This window comes from Mus musculus, chromosome 13, assembly GCF_000001635.26.
Source record: "Mus musculus strain C57BL/6J chromosome 13, GRCm38.p6 C57BL/6J".
NCBI lineage: Eukaryota > Metazoa > Chordata > Mammalia > Rodentia > Muridae > Mus > Mus musculus.
The window spans coordinates 12,861,540-12,885,622 of NC_000079.6; the positions used below are offsets into that span (position 1 = coordinate 12,861,540).

The 24,083-nt window shown below is 37.9% G+C and overlaps 3 pseudogenes; 1 reads left to right on the forward strand and 2 right to left on the reverse strand.

Moving 5' to 3' along the window:
• On the forward strand, positions 2,585-4,530 carry Gm18262 (predicted gene, 18262; annotated as a pseudogene).
• Positions 5,089-12,309, reverse strand: Gm2544 (annotated as a pseudogene).
• On the reverse strand, positions 18,216-19,714 carry Gm18878 (predicted gene, 18878; annotated as a pseudogene).

The window sequence follows — 24,083 nt, forward strand, 5'->3', positions numbered from 1 at the left end:
GCGGAGAAAAAGCCTCACATGTGATTCAACATTGCCTTGAGGCATGGAGTGCTTGGGGGAAACCCAAACTCCTTAAGACTGATAATGGACCAGCTTATACACATCAAAAATTCCAGCAGTTCTGCCGTCAGATGGACGTGACCCACCTGACTGGACTTCCATACAACCCTCAAGGACAGGGTATTGTTGAGCGTGCGCATCGCACCCTCAAATCCTATCTATTAAAACAGAAAGGGGGAGGAGGCTCTACACCGAGTACCAAGAGTGTCTGTGTCTATGGCACTCTTTACACTCAATTTTTTAAATCTTGATGCTCATGGCCATACTGCGGCTGAACGTCATTGTTCAGAGCCAGATAGGCCCAATGAGATGGTTAAATGGAAAAATGTCCTTGATAATAAATGGTATGGCCCGGATCCTATTTTGATAAGATCTCGGGGAGCTGTTTGTGTTTTTCCACAGAATGAAGACAACCCATTTTGGATACCAGAAATACTCACCCGAAAAATCCAGACTGACCAAGGGAATACTGATGTCCCTCGTCTTGGTGATGTCCAGGGCGACAATAACAAAGAGAGAGCAGCGTTGGGAGATAATGTCGACATTTCCACTCCCAATGCCGGTGATGTATAATGCTCAAGTATTCCCCTGCTTTTTTACCAGTAACAAGGAACTGGGTTTGGCCTTGATTCAGACAGTCTTGGCTCTGTCTGGACAGGTCCAGACAACTGACACCATTAACACATTGTCAGCCTCGGTGACCACAGTCATAAATAAACAGGCCTCAGCTAATGTCAAGATACAGGGAGGTCTCATGCTGGTTAATCAACGCATAGATCTTGTCCAGGAACAACTAGATTTATTATGGCAAATAGCTCAGCTGGGATGTGAACAAAAGTTTCCGGGATTGTGCGTTACTTCCATTCAGTATGAGAAATTTACTAGGGCAGCTAATTTGTCAAAAAGTCTTTCTCAGTATATGTTACAGAATTGGACGGCTGAATTTGAACAGACCCTTCGGGAATTGAGACTTGCCATCATTCAGGTCAACTCCACGCGCTTGGACCTGTCCCTGATCAAAGGATTACCCAATTGGATCTCCTCAGCATTTTCCTTCTTTAAAGAATCGGTGGGATTGATATTATTTGGAGATACACTTTGCTGTGGATTAGTGTTGCTTCTTTGGTTGGTCTGTAAGCTTAAGGCCCAAACTAGGAGAGACAAGGTGGTTATTGCCCAGGCGCTTGCAGCTCTAGAACATGGTGCTTCCCCTGATATATGGTTATCTATGCTTAAGCAATAGGTCGCTGGCCACTCAGCTCTTGCACCCCACGAGGCTAGTCTCATTGCACGGGATAGAGTGAGTGTGCTTCAGCAGCCTGAGAGAGTTGCATGGCTAAGCACTGCAGTAGAAGGGCTCTGTGGCACATATGAGCCTATTCTAGGGAGACATGTCATCTTTCAAGAAGGTTGAGTGTCCAAGTGTCCTTCTCCCCAGGAAAAACGACACGGGACCAGACCAGGACCCCTCTGGGTGATGAGCCTGGGAGGAGGTTATGTGTACGGCTCCTTTACCTGCACACTGGGGATTTGACCTCTATCTCCACTCTCATTAATATGGGTGGCCTATTGCTCTTATTAAAAAAAAAGGGGGAGATGTGGGGAGCCGCCCTCACATTCGCCTTTGCAAGATGGTGCTGACATCCTGTGTTCTAAGTGGTAAACAAATAATCTGCGCATGTGCCAAGGGTAGTTCTCCACTCCATGTGCTCTGCCTTCCCAGTGACGACAACTCGGCCGATGGACTGCAGCCAATCAGGGAGTGACACGTCCTAGGCAGAGGATAATTCTCCTTAAAAGGGACGGGGTTTCGCCATTCTCTCTCTTGCTCTCTTGCTCTCTTGCACTCTTGCTCTCTTGCGCTCTTGCGCTCTGGCTCCTAAAGATGTAAGCAATAGAGCTCTTGCTCTCTTGCTCTCTTGCTCCTGAAGATGTAAGCAATAAAGCTCTTGCTCTTGCTCTCTTGCTCTTGAAGATGTAAGCAATAAAGCTTTGCCGCAGAAGATTCCGGTTTGTTGCGTTCTTCCTGGCCGGTCTCGAGAATGCGTGTGAGAAAAGGGTACACATAGATTGGCCCATGGCTCGAGCTGCAGATGTAGCAGAGGATGGCCTTATTGGTCATCAATGGGAAGAGAGGTCCTTTGTCCTGTGAAAGCTCACTGATGCAGTGTAGGGGAATGCCAGAGTGGGGATGCAGGAGCCAGGGTGAGCAACCTCATAAAAGCAGGAGACAAGGGAATGGAATTGGGGATCTCTAATGGAAACCAGGAAAGAGAATAACATTTGATATATAAATAAATAAAATACCCAATAAAAAATAACATATATGCAGAAGGACCAGTGCAGATCCACCCAGACTCTGTGATTGCTGCTTCAGTCTCTGAGAGACCCTATGAGTCCTGTTTAACCAATTCTGTGCACCATGCTCTCCTTTTGCCCTCCACTCTAGTTCCTAAAATCCTTCCCCTCCTTCTCTGAGGGATTCTCTGAGGTTCACCTAATGTTTGGCTGGGCACAACTTCATGAACAGAGATTAATTCTCAAGAGTGATAAGGCAAGTATGGACTGAGATGATAGCTTGGTTAGAATTTCATTGAAAGGGTAAATCAATGGAAAACAGAGACAATACCAAAGGGTCTGAGAGAGATTTTCTGCCTAAGTGGTCTGCCAGAAAGGATATCTAAATGACATATGGAAAAAATTAATTCTGGGCCAGAGCTCAAGCAGCTGCCAGATAAGCACAAACAGTGACCTCAAAGCCCTGGAGCCATGCCCCTGAGCAGCTGGCTCAGTCCATACTGTCTGGCTCTGTCATCAGTCCAGGTGCCTCAATGGAATCTACATCCTTACCAGAGGTTATAGCAGTGAAGATCATAGTGGAATGTTATCTATGCCAGGTGTGGCACAAAGTGGCTCAGACAAGTACAACCAGGTCACCTCCCTCCAGCCTGACCAGTCTTCTCCCTGGTACTGTTCAGCATTAATCTCTAAAACTACATAGCTTTCTACTCCTGGCCCACTCCTCATCAACTTGAATAATCACATGATCTCACAGCAGGCAAATAATCACAACTCCTTCAGATAAATGATGTTCTACCAAAGCACATCAGCTTTTTTTTCTGGCCTATCCTCAGCTCTGTTTTACCCCAAATTTTCTCTCAGTATCTCCAGCAATCTAGCATACAGGATAGCCTCCCTCTACTTCCAATTACTTCACCTTTATCCTTATACCAACTACTCACTAAATCCTGCCTCCCCAAGGCTACCTGCAGCTGCCCAACATATTCAGTTTTCTTACTATGCCCCCCCCCGAGAGTATACTTATTCCATTCAACAATACCCACCTTTGTCTCTGTCTGTCTCTGTCTGTCTCTGTCTCTCTCTGTCTCTCTCTCTGTCACTCTCCGTTACTCTCTGTCTCTCTCTCTCTCATCTGCAGTAGCCCCTAGCATGGTCAACTGTATTTCAACAGCCTCATTCATAGCCCATGATGCCTATCCAGGAGAATATGTCTTCCTGTGGTTTAGCAGCCTCAGAACCATGGTCTCCTCAGCAACCAGAGTGGGATATGTCAGTCCATATGCAAGGCCTAGGGTTCAGTATCCTCCACTGCTTTCTTTCCAAGCCCTACTTGTGAGTGACCTACAAAAGCTTTGTCTAGCCCCCTTTCCAGCTGTCTGTGCTTGTCCCTCACAGACACCAGGTGGAAGTAGGACTTCTAGCAAGGACTGTATTCATGCTCAGTATGATCCTGCCAGCTCAAGAGAATTGTATAAGCCTTTCTTTAGTTTCTATAGCTTCCTGGCTCTGAGTAGTATCAATTATTTCAATCTCCCTTTTGCTTAAGCTCACTTCAGAGACCATGGCATTACATCTTCTCAACCAAATCCATTGATCATATAATTGAATTGGCTTATGGACAAACAGCATGCATTTATACATACATAGAAATCTTTCCATACCAGTGCATGTAACTTAGTGCAAACACCAAAGTATGCATCATCAAGACCAGAAGCATGGAGACTTGTATAATCCTGACAGTGACCCCCGGCCAACACACAAAGATGCTGCAGCACTCATATCTCTTAGTTTCCAGCACCCTCTTCTGTCACTCCCCCACCTTCACTGGTCAATCACCTGCCTTTTCTTATGTGATTCACTGAGCCTGGGGGTCCTTCAGTGGGTGGTGGGGGCTGTTCCCTCTTAAGCACAGTTATTATAATACAATCACTCGATATTCCCTCCCTTGCTCTATGACTAGTTGATTTACATGGTGTGCCAGAGACAGAGTGGATTGAGGCAAGAAAACAGGAACAAGAGACACTCAGATCTGTCTCCACTGACCTGGGGGACAGCAGATGCTCTGATAGATAGGGTACTGGAAGTTTCCAATCTTCCTGAAGACATCACCTGTACAGAGGTGACACATTCTTCACCAAAGTGGCCCTGTCTGGCACCAAGATCCAGTGGTGAGAGTCACATTAACATACACATTATTTTAGTGTACATACAGATGTTTGCTGAGTATACACACTGTGAATTTTCTTTAATCTATTTTTTGGTGTATCAGATTCTAGAGTTGGACTATTTCTGTTTAATGGCATTGTTGGTATTCTTGCTACAGAGAGGCAGTTTCTTCAAATGCCGTCTTATGTGGAAACCCATAATGTTAACTCTACTCATCCTCTCCTAATAAAGAAGGGGTGTTTTAAACTCTCTAGTATGTATCCCTTCTAGTCACATTTTTCTGGGTCTATATAATATATGTAACCACAATAAATCTGTGTGAAAATTGTTATTTTAATTATGTGCCACTTTGAGGTCTTTGAAAAGGTGTCACAATGAAGAGACTTTCTACAATTCTAAAATTCCTTCTTATAAACTTCCATTACACACACAAAAAATCTCACAGAATGGAATTGTCATCTATTTTTCAGCCTACATCCAGCACTGCACAAGTTGGCATCACCTGTCTGATGGCATAATTGAATGGAAAGAATGTTAAGTGAAGTGAATAGTGTAAGGTGCTTTTGTGTCTCTTTTTATTTTATGAAAGAAAACCATTATGTTCATGCATACCTTGAAACGTATAAAATTATAAGAAACTTGGAAATGATGGTTCATCAAGGATCTTCATAAAATTTTACAGAGGTGCAGATATCATCACTATAAAGCATACACATCAAGTGCTTGAGATAAAGGTCAACTGTAAATGTGTCAACACGCAGACAGTAAAACAATTTATAAAGAACAACAAAATTGATGTTCTTTGTTAGTTTCCTGTAAAGATGCCAGATCTTTCCATAAAGGGTAGTCAGTATTCTCCTCCATTCCAGGATGAACCTAATGACCAAAAGCATAGTCAGATAGTCAGACACTTAATATTACAACAAATTATATGATGTTGTCATTTTTCATTCTAAATATTAAATTATATTTAGGGAAATAGTACTATTATAAAATGTTGGCCAGAAACATGGATTTCCATAGATCTAGCACAAACAACTACAAATCTGGCATATAAAGCTAGATTGGAGATAAATGTATTCATTTTCTTACAATAAATTAATGACAGTTAAAGTATGATATTTCATGACTAGATAGAGGTCTATACAAATTGTCACCTGAGAGTAGATTTGTGTATCCAAGGGACAATGAAAGCACTATTGACAGTTTTCTCAATAGGTGGTAGACAGGCCAGTGGTGAATGGGATTAGAAAAAATGAAATAATCAGGATAGGTCACTTTGCTTAGAAAAGGTACTTTAAATGATTGTGAAGAACAGCTTCATTTTATGTCCATCATTGTAATGCAGCTGCATGTAAGATGGAATGTCTACGTTGTGTTCATGAGAAGTGCTATGTATAAAAATTCCTCATTTACTACAGAAGTCAGATCATTCATGATGGAGTAAAGTGGAAGGCAGGAAGAGAGCTTACCTTGCTGAGTATCATCAGGATAGTCTCTAGAAGTTCTCTGTTTAGGGTCCTGATGGCATTGGATCTTATTAAAATTGCATCAGGGGCACCTTTCATACAATGGAGTTCAGTCTCTAGGTGGTACAGTGGTTTATTCCAGGAATTCAATATGCTGACTATAATTTTCAGGAAGTCTTCAAGCTATTCATCATAGAGGAGCAACGATATTGAGATAAATGAAATAAACAAGAAATTGTTACATGTTTTGAATTAGAAAGGATGAACTAACACAACTACTCATGTGGATAAAAGTGATATACAACTGTAAATTTTAACCATTCACTTATATTTTGCCAGAATAAAACAACTTATATAAAGAACTACTTTTTTGTAATGGTCTAGAATACTTATCATATTCTGCTGTCCACATGAAATTCTACCACCTGCTCTGCATGTAAAATTTACATACTTGGCTATTTTGCTTGTTCACAGGCATCTGAGGCTTTGCTTGTGATTTAGAAAGACAGATACCTCCAGCCCAAATTATAAATCATTTAACTCAGATTAACCATTCTAGTAAACTAGATTGATCATAACCATACTAAATTATCATAACTAGGTTATTTTAGAATAACAATAGAAAGATATATTGAGGGCAACCTGTAGTGATAGATGTTCTAGCAGAACCATCTATTTGTCAGCATGTACAGGAGAAGAACAATGGTACAAATAGCTTTAATAACATCAAATGATGATGGCATAGAGGTTGCTGGGAGCTTGATGCCATGGGACTAAGAATGAAGGCTTGAGTTGGATAAGTAAGATACCCATTCTTACTAGTCATGGAAAAGAACCACTTACATTAATCTTTTAAATCCTCACTTTTATTAACTCAGGTTGCTTTTAGGAGGAAATTTTTTTCAGTGATATTAAAAATAATAATAATACTCTGTGAACTGCCTAGTCCCGGAGTAGGTCACTAAAAACATTTACAAATATTCCCTTTTTTTTAAACCGTTTTCCTTCCCCTGTTCTTATTATTTTCAAAATGACATCAAATTAATTCATTAGGAGATAAGTTATGGCATTGAATCACAAGAAAAAGATCATAAAAATTATAAATGCAGTTGCTGGGATATGTAGACCTCATAACAAGTGAGGGTGTAGAAACTTTACATATAAATATAAGACTAATTTGTACAGAAAAAGCCTCAGTAGAAAGTACAAAAGTCAGAAAAATCAGAAGCAGGAGAGTTGTGAGAATTAAGAATAGTCTGTGTGAGGGCCAGTAATGGGAATTTCACCAGTGGGGAGACATAAGTGATAGATGATGAAGACAATTGTGGTTCCATGTCTTAGGAAAAGACAGAAATGTTTTTGTGTTTTTGTTCTTGTTTTTTTATCCAGGCATATCCAACTAAGTTAATAAATAATTATTTATTATATAATAATAAATAATATGCAAATAATAAGAAATTTTTGGGTCACGTCTGGAATTTTATGATTCTCCTACAACATTTTTTAACATTTAGTTTAGGTTATAATTCATCACCTACCTCACATATTTTTTTCTTTAATTACTCACTCTTATCCCATTCTTCTGCATGTTTAATTTTAGTGTTTATAAGAACCTAAGAAATGGCAAAAGCAAGGTGTCCCTTCAGTTATTTAGGTGAAAACCCTGGCCCGAGGACTCACTGAGATCTTTCTGGCTTCCTCTAAGGTTTCTGGAACGCTGAGGGAAAATGTGTGGCAGCTGTAGAGAGTCTCAATCATGTGCTTATGGTCCTTGAGAAAATCCAATACCTAAAAATGGGAAAATAGAAACTGAGTTAGTTCCAATTTGGGGATTGAGGAAATAAATCCATGATGAGCATATGGATTAATTCAATAGCTCTGTAATTTTTTCTTTTTACACATGAGCACTACATAAAATCTGAAATGAGGAAATTTGAAAAGTTACCCTTTTACCTATATTTTCCTATTAAATTTGTAATCTCAACTTGGTATTCATCAAATTATTTTTAACTTCTCAGCCTTTTTCCCTCTTTACTATCCTCTCTTATTCTCATACCTCAGTAATTTTTGTTTGGTGGGAAAAAGCTGAAAATATTAAAATTATAAATATAAAATGTTTCAAAGAAAATCTGTTTATGATATGATCCCAATGCCATAGTTTCTATTTAGCTGTATTTATAAATCTTTATTTTGTGTTTGTATAAACTGAAATGCTTCTAGGTATTATAAAATTATAGATAATACTTTTACTAACATTGAACACTTACAACTTGTACCATACTAAGTTAAACATAACATTTGAATAGAATTTTATTAATAGTAAGTATAAATTTATAATCTTTATTAGTAATTAGATAAGAAATACTTATCCATAAAATAATTAAAAATCAATTAAAAACATAAAATAGAAATTAATGTTTATGTACCCATCAATACATAAACACATAAATATATTAATTTAAATATAGTATTTAAAATACATTTGATGTAATATTCATAAAAGCTATTTTGTGAAAGTTTAATGGATTACTAAGAAAGTTCAGAATTAAAGGGGATCAGTCAATAATGAGGAATAAAAAATTCTGAGGAGCTGGGTGGTTGTGGTACACACCTATACTTCTAGCATTTTGGAGGCAGAGGAATCCAGAATTCTGTGAGTTTGAGGCTAGCCTGGTTTACAGTGTAAGTTCCAGGACAGCCATAATTACACAGAGAAATCCTATCTAGAAAAAAAAATCTCAGGATTAAAAAGACAATATAAACACACAATTATTTCAAATACAGACATTCTTGGGATGCTGTTATACTCATTTTCTCTTGCCATTACTGATCTTGAACACATAATATATTACCACCAGTTAGAGAAAAATCTAGTTTCAGTTCTAAACCAACCCTCCAACAAAAGAAACTATGGCTTCTGAGACCCATCAACAATGACTTCTAGCAGTTGAGAGTTCATAGCAGGCCATTAGCATAGTGTCCTCTCCTTGTCTGACATGGGGTCCTATTTATGTTTGTAGTCCCTGTGCACATGCATTACAATGCAGTTAAATTTTATAGGAAAGCAGCAGTACACCACGAGAGAAGGGACACTGGAGCATGAGTCCCGAAGAGGATGCCTGGGAGATAAGACTTCCACCCCACTGTAATTCTTACACAAGATTCCTGAGGCTTTATAGTCTAATCACATTAAAGTTCCAATGTTTTCCTTTCCTTTTCTTTTCTGCTTTTCTTTTCTCGCCTCTTCTTTTTTTTCCCTTCTCATCAATCAGATATACCAAGGATTTATCAGATTGCCCCCTTCTCATTCTCTTTTTTAAGTATGGTTTTCTTCAACTTCTGAAGGAATAGTCTTGAAAATTGTTGAAGGGTTCTCCTCATTCAAATTACAGTCCAAATCATAGTATAAAGATTCTGGGTTGTTATTTGTTTGCTTCTTTGCTTTCTTGTTTTTTGGCTGATTGGTTTTGAAGAAGATAAAAATAAGTGAGATACTTACAATTTTTCTGAACATATTTGAGGAGAAGCCATCAGAGAACTGTAACACCATGAGGGGATAAAAGGAAAATTGTGAGTGAGCATAGGATGAGTGTGTGCCTACTGAAAATGCAGAGATGCATTCTCTGGCTCCATTATCTCCTCACTAACACTGCCTGGCTTCAAACAGATAACATACAGCAACTGGAAAGTGACAAACCATGTTCCTTCTAAACCTGCCCTCTTTCTAATAAGCATCCCCTACAAAACTTTGACACAATGACCCCTGGTATCTAGGAGTTTCTAAGAGGCTTTATATTATTTTTATATTTCCTTAATGGCACCAGTACAATTTGTATTTGTTCTTTGCATTCTATGCAAGGCACTATACTACACTTCTCTTCTATGGGATGTCTGCCAATTGAAGACACCAATAGAGACCATCCTCCTGCAAATAACGTAAGGAAATCAAATCTCTCTCTGAGATATAACTATTGGGTTTTATGCTACACTTGTCAATTTAAGGAGAATTTATTTTAAGAAAAATATCATGTTACTGGAGGAAAATCATGTCTAAGTCATTGAATTCTTTTAAAGTCTTTGTAATCTCACAAAATTGTGCCATTCTCCTTGTCCTACTTTTCAGTAGCATGTGCTTTTTCTCTTTCTATGAAACTTGATTGTCAGAAATATACTAGATCTCTTCTGAAATATACTAGAATCATTGGCTGAAGACATCAGAAATAAGTGAGATACTTACAAATATCATGTTCATTTCTATAATGAGAGCCATGGTGTCATTTGACAGTTTGATGGCTTGATCAAACAAGTCTTTGAGGTATGCCTCACCATAGTCATCCTCATTGTGGTGAATGGAAGCAAAGTCACACCCTCCCACTGGAGTAGGTTTGACATCAACAACATTGGGAGTATTCCTACTGTATAGAAACACAAGTTACATTGGATTACCTATCTCAGGTTATCAGTGGTAATTCTTCCTTAGTTATAAAAAAAAAACTATTTTTGCATTGCCAGCTACCATTGGGTCTGTCACTGTACAGATGTGGTAGTGAATATACAATTTCTAATAAAAAACTTCAATTAAATAATTACATTCATACAAGTTTCTAAACTTGAACACATTATCTGGCTCTGGATTAGCAGAATTTATTCTGAAATTATGGTTCTTAAATTAATGAGTGTTTTTAAATCATTCTCTGGAGACAGATTAGTATATTGGAAATTTATGCTGATCTTAAATAGTCACTATCTCCCAGACACTCTTGTTACTGAATAGGCAATATTTGCCTCATAGCAAGGACAGCAGCACACTACCATTTCAACTTCATTCCTAGCAAGAATATAGACATGCTTGCCTGTTGTTCAATACTGAGGGTGAAGAGGCTTTTGTCATGGAAAGGATTATGTAGCCTGGCTTTGCCTGGTCACAATAATACACACATTCATTTGCCATTCTACCAAAATATTCAGATTATTTTCTACTGAATTTGAGCTTACAATAACCTTGTAGGTAGACTGGGCCAGTGTAATACAATTAAGCTATATTAACAAAAGAGGACACTTATGAGATTAAGTGACTTTCCTTAAGTGCTATTCTTAGGTGGTGTAGGAAGAAAAAAGCCAGCACTATAGACTTTGTACCCCACAGTGGGATGTCTTAACCATATTGGACTTTCATATAGATTAGGTAACAGAAATGATGCCCATAATCAAATATAAGTATCACTAGGCATTGTTATTTGTAAAGTCCAATCTTTACTTGTGATCACATAACTCAGTAGATTACATGTGTGTTGACTTCCATTGCTCTATCAAAATCTTCCTTTCCTTTTTATAATGATGTTGATGGTGATTTCATCATTAATTTTATTTCACAGTTAAATAAAAACAGAACTGTAACATATCAATAATTTATACACTCAGCAGGATGGACCAGCAAATGTCTCAGCATGCAAAATCCATTCACCTCTAGTGATAGAAATCTGAAAAAAATGTTCTGTTCCATTAAACTTTAAGTGAATGTAATTGGAAAAATTGTAATGGAAGTCGACACACATATAATCTACTGAGTCATGTGATCACAAGTAAAGATTGGACTTTACAAATAACAATGCCTAGTGATACATATAATTGGTACAAAATTACCAAAGCAATATAGATCCACATCTCCTCTCAATGTCTATTATGTTTCCAGAATTGGAGATAAGTTTAAATTCACTCAAGTCATGTAACTCATAGCCGATTCCCAGAAACAATAGCATACTACTTCCTTCTACGGTATTTATATATTGAAGCTATCAACTTCTGTGTTATCATTACAGTCAAATATCAGTATCTACTTTTAGAGGTGGATCAGTATTGACCACACACATTGATGGTATCTACCATTATACTCAGGCACTATTCTGCTTTTTCCTTAGGTCAACTAAGATGATGAATAATGTCTCTAGACATCACTGTCAATCTCCAGGATAAGAAGGCTTCCTTTTCAAAACCACAGATATAAGAGCCTACTGTGCAGTTGCTTTCTTCTAGAGTAAGGCTTAGAAAGTACTTCTCAGTAACATCTGGCCTTCCTTTTGTGAGTTAGGCATAAATAAAGGCCCAGTCACTTCATGTGTAAGAATAATATCACCAAAGAAGCAAGTTGTCCGAACAAAGTTTTCAACATAGTGCATTGTTTAAGCTTACTTAGAAGAAAGAGGGTCAGAATTACTTACAGAATGATGGATGAGTCAAAGACAGCAGCATCTCTAATGAGTCCAGCCACGGCTAGCCTACTGATTCTGGAAATCTGCTTCACAGTAGTTCTGCTTTAATTTCCTACCTCTACATGTTGCAGTGTACTATGCCCAAGTCCACAAGCTGCAATGAGGCAGGAGGAAGTACACACCTGCAGTCGCAATGATGGCTCCATATTTCGTTGGCCTCAATGATGTCAAAAGCACCATAACAATTGGGACTAAGGTAGTCTCTTCTCCATCATTTGGCTTATTTCAAGTCCAAGACCAGGTTCCAAATTAAATTATGAATAAACAGTCAGCTCTACCCCATGAAGATTGGTCAGAATTTCATGACCTAGGAAAACAGTCAGGTCTTTCCTTTTGCTCTCAAGTACTTTGGTGACCACTTCTGAAATATTTACTGAATCTTGGATAAGATAACTTTAAATTAATTCCGAGCATTAAAACACAAGGTCACAGTTATAGTCACACAGCATGAGCAGCTTAAATCTTTTGAGTCTCAGCAGATACTCATGGGACAACTCAACATTTTGCCATTATATTCTAGGCCCATGAGAGTCACACAGTGTTCAATTCCAGATGTTTAGAAGGCCTTTAGGTAGAAAGTTATATTCATGCCTTCAAACACTACCAAATAATGTCTGATTACTGCCTAATATATGATCGCTATAGACCTTAAACAAAGTTTACTGTAACAATCATGTTCTGTCCATGAACCTTTGCTTAAATCTAACTTAGATGTATTTGGTGACACCTATAAGGATTGTGATACCATTAGATGAGTTGATACATCTGGCTTGGCTTGGTAATTACCTTAACTTGGCCTAAATTAGCATCCCTTAGTGAAAGTTCTCAGCAGTAGCCGCCTATCATCTGGCACTCTAGAAGACAAACAACACTATGTTATCTTCTATCAAACAAAATTTCTTTCTATGAACCCAAAATATGTCACTTCTCATAAAATAGGCTCTTATTTGGGTGCTGTTTAAATCGAACATGTTTATTATACAGGTGGCCACTGGAACCTCTACATCAAATAGCTCATTGGAAGTCTATGGGAAGCTCTGATATCTGAAGAAGAATTAATGTAAATGAAGAAGAGCTACAACGTGTAGTTTCCTGGTAGTATGTAGGATTCTATGGCTTTGATGACTACCAGACAAATGAAAAGCAATTCATGATAAATGCAAAATGATATTTGGATCACTGGGCTTAGTTGGATGTACTAAGAAATGGGGTCATAAAGATGACCATGACCCCACTCCTCCTATGTTACTTATCCTGTCCAGATATTACATAGTATACTTTTCTTAAGTAAAGTCTTATACACTATGGACAAATCGCTGCTTTTGATCATGGTGTATATCAGAATTGGAAAAGCCCTGCCTGGATATAAGACAAGTAGCTTGAACTCATTAACTGGGAGAAAATGAGAGCATGTTTGATGGAAATAGTTCATCTAATCCAGAACTCTTTCCACAGACAGATGTGACCAATGAAAAGGCAGTGGCCAAAGGGATTTCTGGAGGCAATCAAACCAGGATTGTTCTTAACAAGCTAGCTGGGGTGGCAGGTGTGAGTTGACCTTTCCCTCACTCACCTGAACTGGCCTTATCAATCTGAGTTGCTCCAAAGTTACCTATTCTTTGGTCAATTGGAAGGTTCCCCACAACAATTTACTCCTAGGAAAGACAATGTCTTATGGAGAAGTAAATGTGGCCATAACTCCCATTGATTCTGTTGTGTTCAAATTGACACTTGAAAGAAACAACTAAATATAAGCCATGGGGTATTTAATTTTAAAGTTGTATTTTACTTTTTTTTCAAAGATTTCATTTTCATTTTAATGGTTATATGCATGTGTGTATGTGTTTGAGTGTGGATTTGTGCACAAAAGCGACTTCACATGAAGGCTAGAAAAGAGTGTCCTATTTAGCAAAGCTATATCTCTAGGTAGCTGTGAGCCACCCTGCACAGATGCTGGGAATCAAACTCATTTTCTCTGCAAGAACATTGTACTCTTAAACCACTGAGCCATCTCTCCTCACTGCATTTGTTTTGTTGTTGTTGTTCTATTCTGTTTTGTTTTTTTTTTATTTCTTGAGAACATATTTATTAATGTTTTTGTTAAAATAGAGCTATGTCACTTCCTCCTCCATTTCCTTCCCCTAGGCCCACCCAATCACCCTTCCTTGAATCCCTTTTATGTTGCCCCTAGTGTGAGGTTGACAGTCTCTTATTATATTTCTTTCACACACATATATTTATGTGTATGTATAAATATGTAAAATTAGAAACCAATGAGTTTATTTTTGCTGTTTGTATGACTATAGTTTTAAAGCTGACTATTTTCATTGAACAATTAGTAAGAGGGCTCATTCCTGGGAGAGGCTACATTTTTTTCCCAGCAGTCAATAGTTGCCTGGGATTCTTTGTGTAGGAGTGAAAGCCTGCGGGTTTTCCCCTTCCATATTAAGATGCCCACTGCTATTCAGCTTTTGTTAATGGAGTAATTTCTAGGATAGAGTGGTTGACAGCTACCTTTTGATATTCTTGTTCTTTCCATGTTTCTGTCCCCTATTCTGTGATGTTCCCTAAGCCTTGAACACAGAAACTGTGAGATTTATATCAGTTTATTAGAGCTGGGGTCCTCATAGTCCTTTGAACTCTACATTGTGTCTAGTTTTGGTTTTCAGTTTTGTTCTCCATTTGTTGAAAAATGATGATACTTTAATGAGGGGGGGCTGGTTACACTTACCTCCGGGATAAAGGGTAATATTTACAGTGTAATAAGGAATGATGCAGGTCTAAGATGTGAAGGAAGTGTTTTTCTAAGATTCATGATCTTCCTAGCATAGAGAAGGTTGGGTTTTCAGCACAAGGGGTGATTTTCTCGTGTTGAGTGAACCCTAAGTCAAATTAGAAAATTGTTTGTTACTCTCAACATGTGAGTGACACTTATAGTACCTTTATGCATATGTTGCCTTGCTGGTAATTGTTATAGTTCATAGATGTTGAAGCTGGGTAGGACTGTTTAATTTTTTTCCCTCTCTTGGCATCTTGCAAGGTATTTTCTGGAGTCAGAGCAGGTAAACCACAAGAAAGAGGCTTTAAGGACAAATCCAACTTGAATCATCTGAGTTGTGTGTCCTAAGTGATTAGTGTATTCATTAATAGGGGTTCCCATTACCTCTGAGAGGCTAGCAATGGCTATACTGAAAAGTTACATAGTTTTAGGAGTCACTTGAACTTCCATGGCCAACCCTTCAAAGGTTTTCCCATGTCTGATAGTGGGGCTTTTGTTAGACTATTGTTGTGGGAAACATCCTCAGACCAAGTGCTTGAATTTCCTTTAAGATGTATATGTGTAGGAATAGGGTAGGACATGTGTATATTTTTATATGCACATGCACTTAAGTTATTGTGCTTAATTAAGGTAAATATAAAAGGATTTCTTGAGGCTTTGTTTAACAACCTTGGGGTTATTTGTCATTCCTTCTCCTCCTATATTGATTCATTCATCTTTCCCATTTGGAGCCACCTCTTGGTTTCTCAATTTATATCATCTATATCCTGCAACTTCTCTTCTAAGCCTTGTCACCTAACAACCACACCTATGGTCTCTTCATAAGTTCTTGACTCCCATGCATACTCCATGTTGGAGACTCACATCTGAGGAACTGCAAATGACAGAGTAAATGTGACACTTGTCTTTCTGGACCTGGGTTGCTTTGTTCAATATCAAGTTTTCTTGGTTTATCTATTTCTTTGAAAACTTCATGATTTGCTTAGATCAGAATATTATTCCATTGTATATCAATACCACATTTTCCTGATCTATTCATCAGTTAACAGATACATATTTTTTCCATTTCCAAGCTACTTTCAACACACTAAGAGCAATAGTTTTTATTGTTGATGTTTTCTTTAATCATCCTAAGCACTGAATTTCAATATTAGCTCATAATTGTTGGAGTATTATCATTGAATTTAAGGATCTCAACCATCCTATCACAACCATTTGTTATGTCATGCTAATATCTACCATCTCATAGATTCACACAATTGAAATCACCTAGAAAAACAAATGAAGCAGAGGAGAATTTAGCAAAACAATTATGAGAGGGAAAGGAGTTTTTGAATGAAAGAGGTTATTGAAATTGTACATTCAAGAGTGCTCGCCTTTGTTCTAAGATTGCACTTAATTGCTAGTACAAAATGAAGTATCAGAAGGAATGTAGGACAGAAAGATAAATGCATGTGAGATGATGGACATTTTTCCAGAGTCTCATAGTTCTGTTGACTTTGACATGAAGTCCAAAAGGTTTAACCAAATACTAGTTAGTTGCTGTTTGGAATCCCTTACATGTATATAATGTTTAAATTACTCCATTCCCTTTCAAACTTTCCTGTAACCCCCACCAGTACTTTCCCTTCCCAACTTCATGCACACTTTTATAAACCATCCAAGTACACTTATATTGACAGAATATTGAATAGTATATGAACATCTACCTGGCCATGATGGTTCTTGTTTCTTTTCTTCCTACCTCTTGGTCATCATGGTCCCTCATTTCATTTTCTGAATTGCAGCCATTCTGGAATTGGCTGAGAGGGAATATCAAAGAAATTTTAGTTCTAATTTTCCTGTTTTCTAGAGGAAACATTTTTTCAAATATTTATTTTTCTCTTTGATAAATATTCACATAACTCATGTGAACATTTGATTGGATGATTATTTTTGTGTTTGGTTTTTTAAAGTTATGTAGAGTGTCTAGATATTCATGTCAGACATATTAGTAATTATTTTCTCTCATTTGTACACTTTAATCTTCTTTCTCCACAGTATTTTTTTTGGATGTAAAGAAGTTTTTTAATTTCATTTAATCTCATTTGTCTTTGGATGGGGGGGGGGTGATACTATGACTTGCTATTACAGTCCATGAGTGGAAAATCCTTATTTCTGTGTGTAGCTTGAAATGTTTTAACCTTGTAGCTCTTGGTTTTAGGTCTTACACTCATGTCTTTGACATATTTTGAACTGAGTATTTTTAATGGGTGAGAGAGACAAATCTGGATGTTTTGTTCTTGTTCATTTATTTTTTTCTTCTATGTTAGATAAAGACTCTACAGTGCTGCTTGTGGGAAAAGCTCTTTCTCCAATGTGTGCTTTGCAATATATATTGAAACACAGTTTGTGTGTGTACACATGATTTTCTTCCTGGATTTTCTATATTCTATATCACTGAATTTGTACTAGTAATATGAATTTTTGTTACTAAGATTCTGATTTTTAAAATGCAATATAGTTATAATCCATGTATCCAATCTTGTTCTTAGGTCAAGCTTGCTTTGGCTACTCAGAAGGTTTCAGTTCTTCTGGGGATTATTTTTTTAGGTCTGGAAAGCATGTCATTCATATTTTACTAGGATTACGTGAAATAGGTACATAATACTTGGCAAAACAAGCATGTTCCCAGTGTCACTTGTGCTAATCTGTGGACATGGAGTTCTTCCCATCTTGTAGTATTTTTAGTCTGTTCTTTAATTTGTTTCTCCATTACTTATAATTTTCTTAGGTTGAGTCTTTCATACCCTTGTTTGACTTATTCCTAGTTATTTTAATTTACTTTGGAGCTATTGTAAATGTATTTTTTTCTGACTATATTTTAGAAAAAAATATTATTGGCATTCAGGAACACTACTGAGAGCTACTAAGTTTTTGTTTGATTTTATGTCTTGGCATCTTCAGAATTTTTTTTGAGCTTCAGTTTTTAATAGAGATATATTTACATATAAAATCATCTTTTACAAAAATGTCACCAAACAAAAATTAAAATACACTCAGAAAACAAACAATAATAGTCACCCCTCCCCCAATCAAACAGAAGCAGAGATGTGGTTAAGGCACTGTCCTTAGAGCAGGGCTGGGTTTGAGCTGAGGAATCATGAGCGACTGAGGTGTTCAGCCATAGTATTGTTTGGAGGCTTGTACAGTACCATTGACTAGGACAGTGGGTTTGTTGTGCATGAGGCATTTCGTATTTGGGAGGCATTTCGAGGGTTGTGTGTTGGTGTAGGTAGGTTCTGAAATGCTTTCCATACAGAGAGTCATAGAGGGAGGTCTGGAATTGACAAAGGGAGAGGCCTTGGCAGCTTAACAGATCCCTGCATACAAAGTCAAGGCAACAGGACAGGATAAACTCAGAAACAGGTAGAGGATGGTACTGAAGCAAGTCCTTCTGCTTGCTTTCCAGCAAAGAGCCCAAACACCAGGCAAGACAGGTCTTCCAAACTCCTTACTCTCATCCAGGGATACTAATGCAATGGCTGCATTTTGGAAGTCCACAAAACCCTTGGCCTTCTGTTAGAAATAACAGAAGGCACCAGCCACTGTAGAATGATCTGAGAGCTATAGCTGCCAGCCAAATGTCGCTTGGCTGATCATTCCATTTCAGCTTTGCTCTGCCCCCATGTCCATACAGTCAGGGGACAGCAAAGCCTTCTGTAACATCTTTTCTAGTTCCCAGGGATAGGGCTCTAATATTACCTTCAGCTGGCCCCAAGATGGCCATCACAGGTATGCTCCCTACAAACTCACATTCAGTGGCCAAAATGCTCAGCCCTGTGCCATGACTCTCTGGACATTGTTGGCATGAAAGGATAGAAGCCCTTACTCTCCTCAGGGCGGGGCTAATATACAGGGAGGAATTCTACTTCCACGATGCTTCAGGGACAAGAAACTGTGAACCAGAGAACTTTGAGTCCTTACTCTCCTCAGGGCTGGTAGTGTCCAGATTGTTCGGGTATCAGCTGAGGACAGGGAGCACAGGCATGCATTCGATGAAGACTCCTGCTTTGAACTTCAGCTAAACGTTCTCATTGAAACAAGTGTCTTCAGAAAAAAAAAAAAACAATGCCTGAGAGCAATTGTATCCTGAGGTAACCTGCTTTTGGACCTCTTCAAACACTTGACTTGCTGGCATCGAGAGGGTGGGACATTCAGGGAAATTAGTCTGGCTTGCTGAATCAAAGAAGGGCTCCAATGACAGGCACAGAAAGATTCTCAGCTTGAGACACACCTTGGTTTTTAGAAAAATTAGATCAAAGAAAGTTGAGTAGTGGAAGCAGCCAGAACAGAGTCTTCAAGACAAGAGGTCCTCTGGGCCTTAATATAGATCCAGAGGAAGCCAAACAGGAAAAATAATGTAGGTGTCTTAGGCTAAGAACCCCATTGTGACATCCATCCATCCATCAGGTAATTGGTTCCTGAAACTGACCCTTAGGGAGACCTGCTACTTGGAGCCATGTGAAAAGCATGAGGTGAAAGGACAATAAAAGCGAGAAGCACTTAGGTTAGGGCCAGCAGTAGTCACAAGAAGCAGAACTTCTCTCTTGAGGCCACAGAGGTGTAACTCATGGGAATGTTGAGGCCTGGGAGGTGGGGTCACCAGGCCCAGGACTTTCCTGGCTTATGGTGGGAGAAGTTGGAATGAGAACTGCTCTACTCCCTGGCCTTTGGCAGAGCAGAACCCATTTAGAAAATGTTTATTCTCTTAAAGAAGTGGGGCCATATGAACTTTTTAAACAGACTTTTAAAAAAGCTATTCAACTGGGGAGTCTTTGGCTTCTGTCTGCCACATCTGTATCTCTTGTGTTTCCCCTTTTTTCTCTTTCTTCTCTATTGCTCAAGCTCAGACCCTAAGCGTTGTACAGAATATGACAGATATAAGTATTTAGCATTTAAAATAATAAAGTTAGATTGTTCCAATAAGAAAAGCTATTATTCATCTTTCTTTTTTATTTATTGTTGAGTATAATAGGGTAAATGGGCATCGTCACCTTACTTAGCTCTCTGTAATGAACTGTCATTATCAGGGAGGCATTTTGCTTTGTCACCTGCAATAGGTGAGTGGAGAACAATTCACATCCTCTGATCTAGGACCAGAGCAAACAGGATGCATTATTTCCTGTAGCTTCAGAATGCTGCCCGTCTCCATTCTCTCTAGGCTACCCTGTGGCCATTGCCATTTCATTGGTCAGAGATGTCTGCTGAACAGGCCTCGGGCTGGGTTAAAAGTCTCCATGGCTGAATATTTTCTGTTTTACCACAAGTTCATCCTACACTTCACAGCACAGACAGGAATCTCCAACTCTGTTATACACCATGAGTCTCAGCAGCAAATCCACCCCTCATCATAACTTCTTTCAGTGGAGAAAAGAATGTTGTACAGTCTATTATCTAAAGCAGGACAATTGCTCACCCATGACATGCTAACATTTGTTACTATAACTGATCTTTCTCTATACTCAGTAACTGATGCTCTTTATTTATCAGTTCATTTGGGGGGAATTTTTGTCATAGATTCTTTTTTTTTTACTAGGTCTGACATTCACTAAAGCATCTACATTTTGTACATTTCTGGGAACCCAAGTGTACCTCTTCATTCCTGTGACCTACTCTACTTGTCTTCTCCTAGGAACTCTGCCTTAAGGCCAGCACAATTGCTGACTCTTTTTCTGTTTATTTTTTAAAAAAATACGACTAATATTTTGGCATCCTAGTAATCTCATTTACCCTCCAGTCCGTTTCTTAGACTCATCTAAATGTCCCACCGTAAATGTGACCCTAGGCTGATGTCCTAGCCAGTGAGTAAATTGCTATTCTAAAGAGAAGCTCTTAAATCCCTCTCTTCTTCTATCAGATTATCATCATTGTGCATTTACAAAAGTAATGTGTTTTTCAAACACACAAAGAAGGTTAGAAGCTCTCAAGCTTACTTCCTATTTTGTTAAAAGCTCATGAGTTCTACCTATCTAAAGAATGAGCTCAGCGACAATGAGCCTAAGAGCATGCTGATTGGGCTGTCTCCTATTGTCTAGAAATCTCTGTAATATCCATTATGTGTTTTAAAGACAGAGTGGAAATACTTTTATGATGATATAATAGTGAGATGAACGCTTATTCTAGGTTAGAAGCAAGTGACAAACAGCTACCCTAAACGAATCATGACTCTCCAAAGTGAATATGAGACTATGCCGGGGCCTAGCAAACACAGAAGTGGATGCTCACAGTCAGCTATTGGATGGATCACAGGGCCCCCAATGGAGGAGCTAGAGAAAGTACCCAAGGAGCTAAAGGGATCTGCAACCCTATAGGTGGAACAACATTATGAACTAACCAGTACCGCAGAGCTCTTGACTCTAGCTGCATATGAATCAAAAGATGGCCTAATCGGCCATCTCTGGAAAGAGAGGCCCATTGGACTTGCAAACTTTATATGCCCCAGTACAGGGGAATGCCAGGGCCAAAAAGTGGCAGTGGGTGTGTAGGGGAGTCGGGGGGAGGGTATGGGGGACTTTTGGGATAGCATTGGAAATGTAAATGAGGAAAATACCTAATAAAATATTTTAAAAAAGAAAATGTCTACTTTGCTTAATCTATAATTATTTATGATAAGGGATATTACTTGGGGTTTGAAATTAATCTGGCAAGTCCTTCCTACTACTAGTTTCTACCCATCTGTACTTCTGATTCACTCTGAATCTAACTGAACAAGAAGAAAGTTAAATTTGAAACTCAGGAGGGGCTCAGTAGTGATCCAGTATAGTGGATAGATACAATGCACAGGATTCTACTGTATAAGCTGGCATAAGTCCTACTTTAATTTTTCTTTAAAAGTGATGGCATAAGAGCAGATTGTAAAGTAGAAAACAGATGACAGAACAGTGGAGTTGATATGAAAAATGTACCAGTGGTATTGCTCCTGATGAAAACTCCCTAACTTGACAGATACCCACTAAAAATCACCAGAGTGCTCATGACAAGCACTTGTCTCTTAGGGAATTTATTTTCAGCACCGGTATACAATAAATTGTTGATATCATGCCATAAATCAGTGATGACAACCCTTCAGAATTTCTCATATAGGACTAATTCTCACATACTCAATTGGGATGAAAATTTAGAACATCGAAGGATTGTTATAGGAACTGCTTATTCTACCTTTCCTACTGTGTCACTTCAGCAACCAGATTAGGATAAAGTAACAATTAATGTCCTGATGAGATGAACTTGAAAGAACACAGAGAAGCCTTGTTAGGTTTATTGTGAGTAGAATACTGGGAACGTGTCTAAGATGATACTAAGGAGACAAAATCAGTGGAATATAGCTGGAGATGGTAATTAGAGAAACTAATTTTGAAAAGACACTGGACTCTGAGTCATCACAACTGTGTGTCTAAGGAAATAATTATTGTGTCCTATGAGAGAGGAACCTGACATTCTCAGTGAATTAATTTTGCACTCCAATTGTTAATAAATATTCACTATCATGTTAATAATGTCAAAATGTTCTCATGTCTCCCAATTCTCTGTCCAAATATCAGAAAGTCAAAGGAATAGAGACTAATATGTAAAAGGGGGGAAGAAAGATCACAGAACTGCTAATCCCTGTCTTCCTGGATTTGTGATCTCAACCACTAGAGGATGAGGGGATAATACTAAGCATGGTGATTCTGAGGTGCATGGAATAAGGGGATAGTGTAAACAGTGTGACAATGACATACAGAGAGAAAGGAGATGTACTAAGCAACATAAGTGGGAGATGCAGTTGTATTCATTCTACAAGAGTCATATGTTTGTAACATTTTTTGGTTAGGGCTCCTGTTTCCAGTACCTCCTCCTTCCTGCTAATGTTAATTGGCCAATAAGATCAAATTGTGAAACTGAGCTCCCAAATGTGAAATACAACACTCTCATGTTCTATGGCAGGAATAAAACACAGAAGCTATTTTTGCTAAATGTGTTTGCTAGCCTGGTTTGGGTTCTGGTACAGTGTTTTGGAAAACTAAATTCCCTTGTTGAGCTAAATTTATGTATAAAATATAATATATACTATGAATTATATATATATATATATATATATATATATATATATATATATATATATATATATATTCATGTATATAGTTAGTAACACATGTTAATAGGCTTCCTTCATGCCTAGCATACCAAAGTGTGTTCTTATAGGAGCTGAAAGATGCTCAAGAGATGAGATGTTCCTTGATTTTAGACATGTATTTGACAAAAGGACAATGAATAAACAGGTTTTGTTTATCTTATTAAATGAACATTATATGTCCTCAGTCTTTAAGTATTCTTTATGTAGTATGAATTCTAATGTTATACTACTATCCTATATTTTGGAGCAAATCAGTTCTGAATCTTAAACTCTAGGCCCAATAAAAGTAGAACTTTGTGATTGAGATTCAAATAGTCAGGCGATGACTGGGCTAGCATCATCTGTTGAGATAGTTAGGCATCCATCTTTCTGCCCAAGAAGGTACAGTTTAAGCAACTGCAAATAGCAGTTATTTTCTACAGTGATTCATGGATTTGATTTTTGTATAAATTACCCTTGGTTCATTTTTCCAACACTCTGTAAATAGAGAACTTTTGACATATAATGTCACTGGGATTAAATGGAATAGAATTAAATGGAATACTGCTTATGTTTCTTAATGTTCTTATTTTCTATACTTCTGAGGTCAATGATGGTGTAAGGGGACTGTAGGAAGCCTCTTTCATAGACATTTGTAGACTATCAGGCAGAAATTATTATTTTTATACTCCAAATCTATATCATGAAAGGCTTGTTACATGTTTATATTAATGCAAAAAATCATTATGTTTTTTGATGATATAGGATAAATTTATATATCCTGCCTCTAGATATGCTTTGGAAAAGACAAATAATTTGAAGAATTTAGAATTGAGAACAGGGAAAGCTAATCTATAGATTATGAGTGATTATTTAATTTGTAAATTTATAGTTGAAAAATA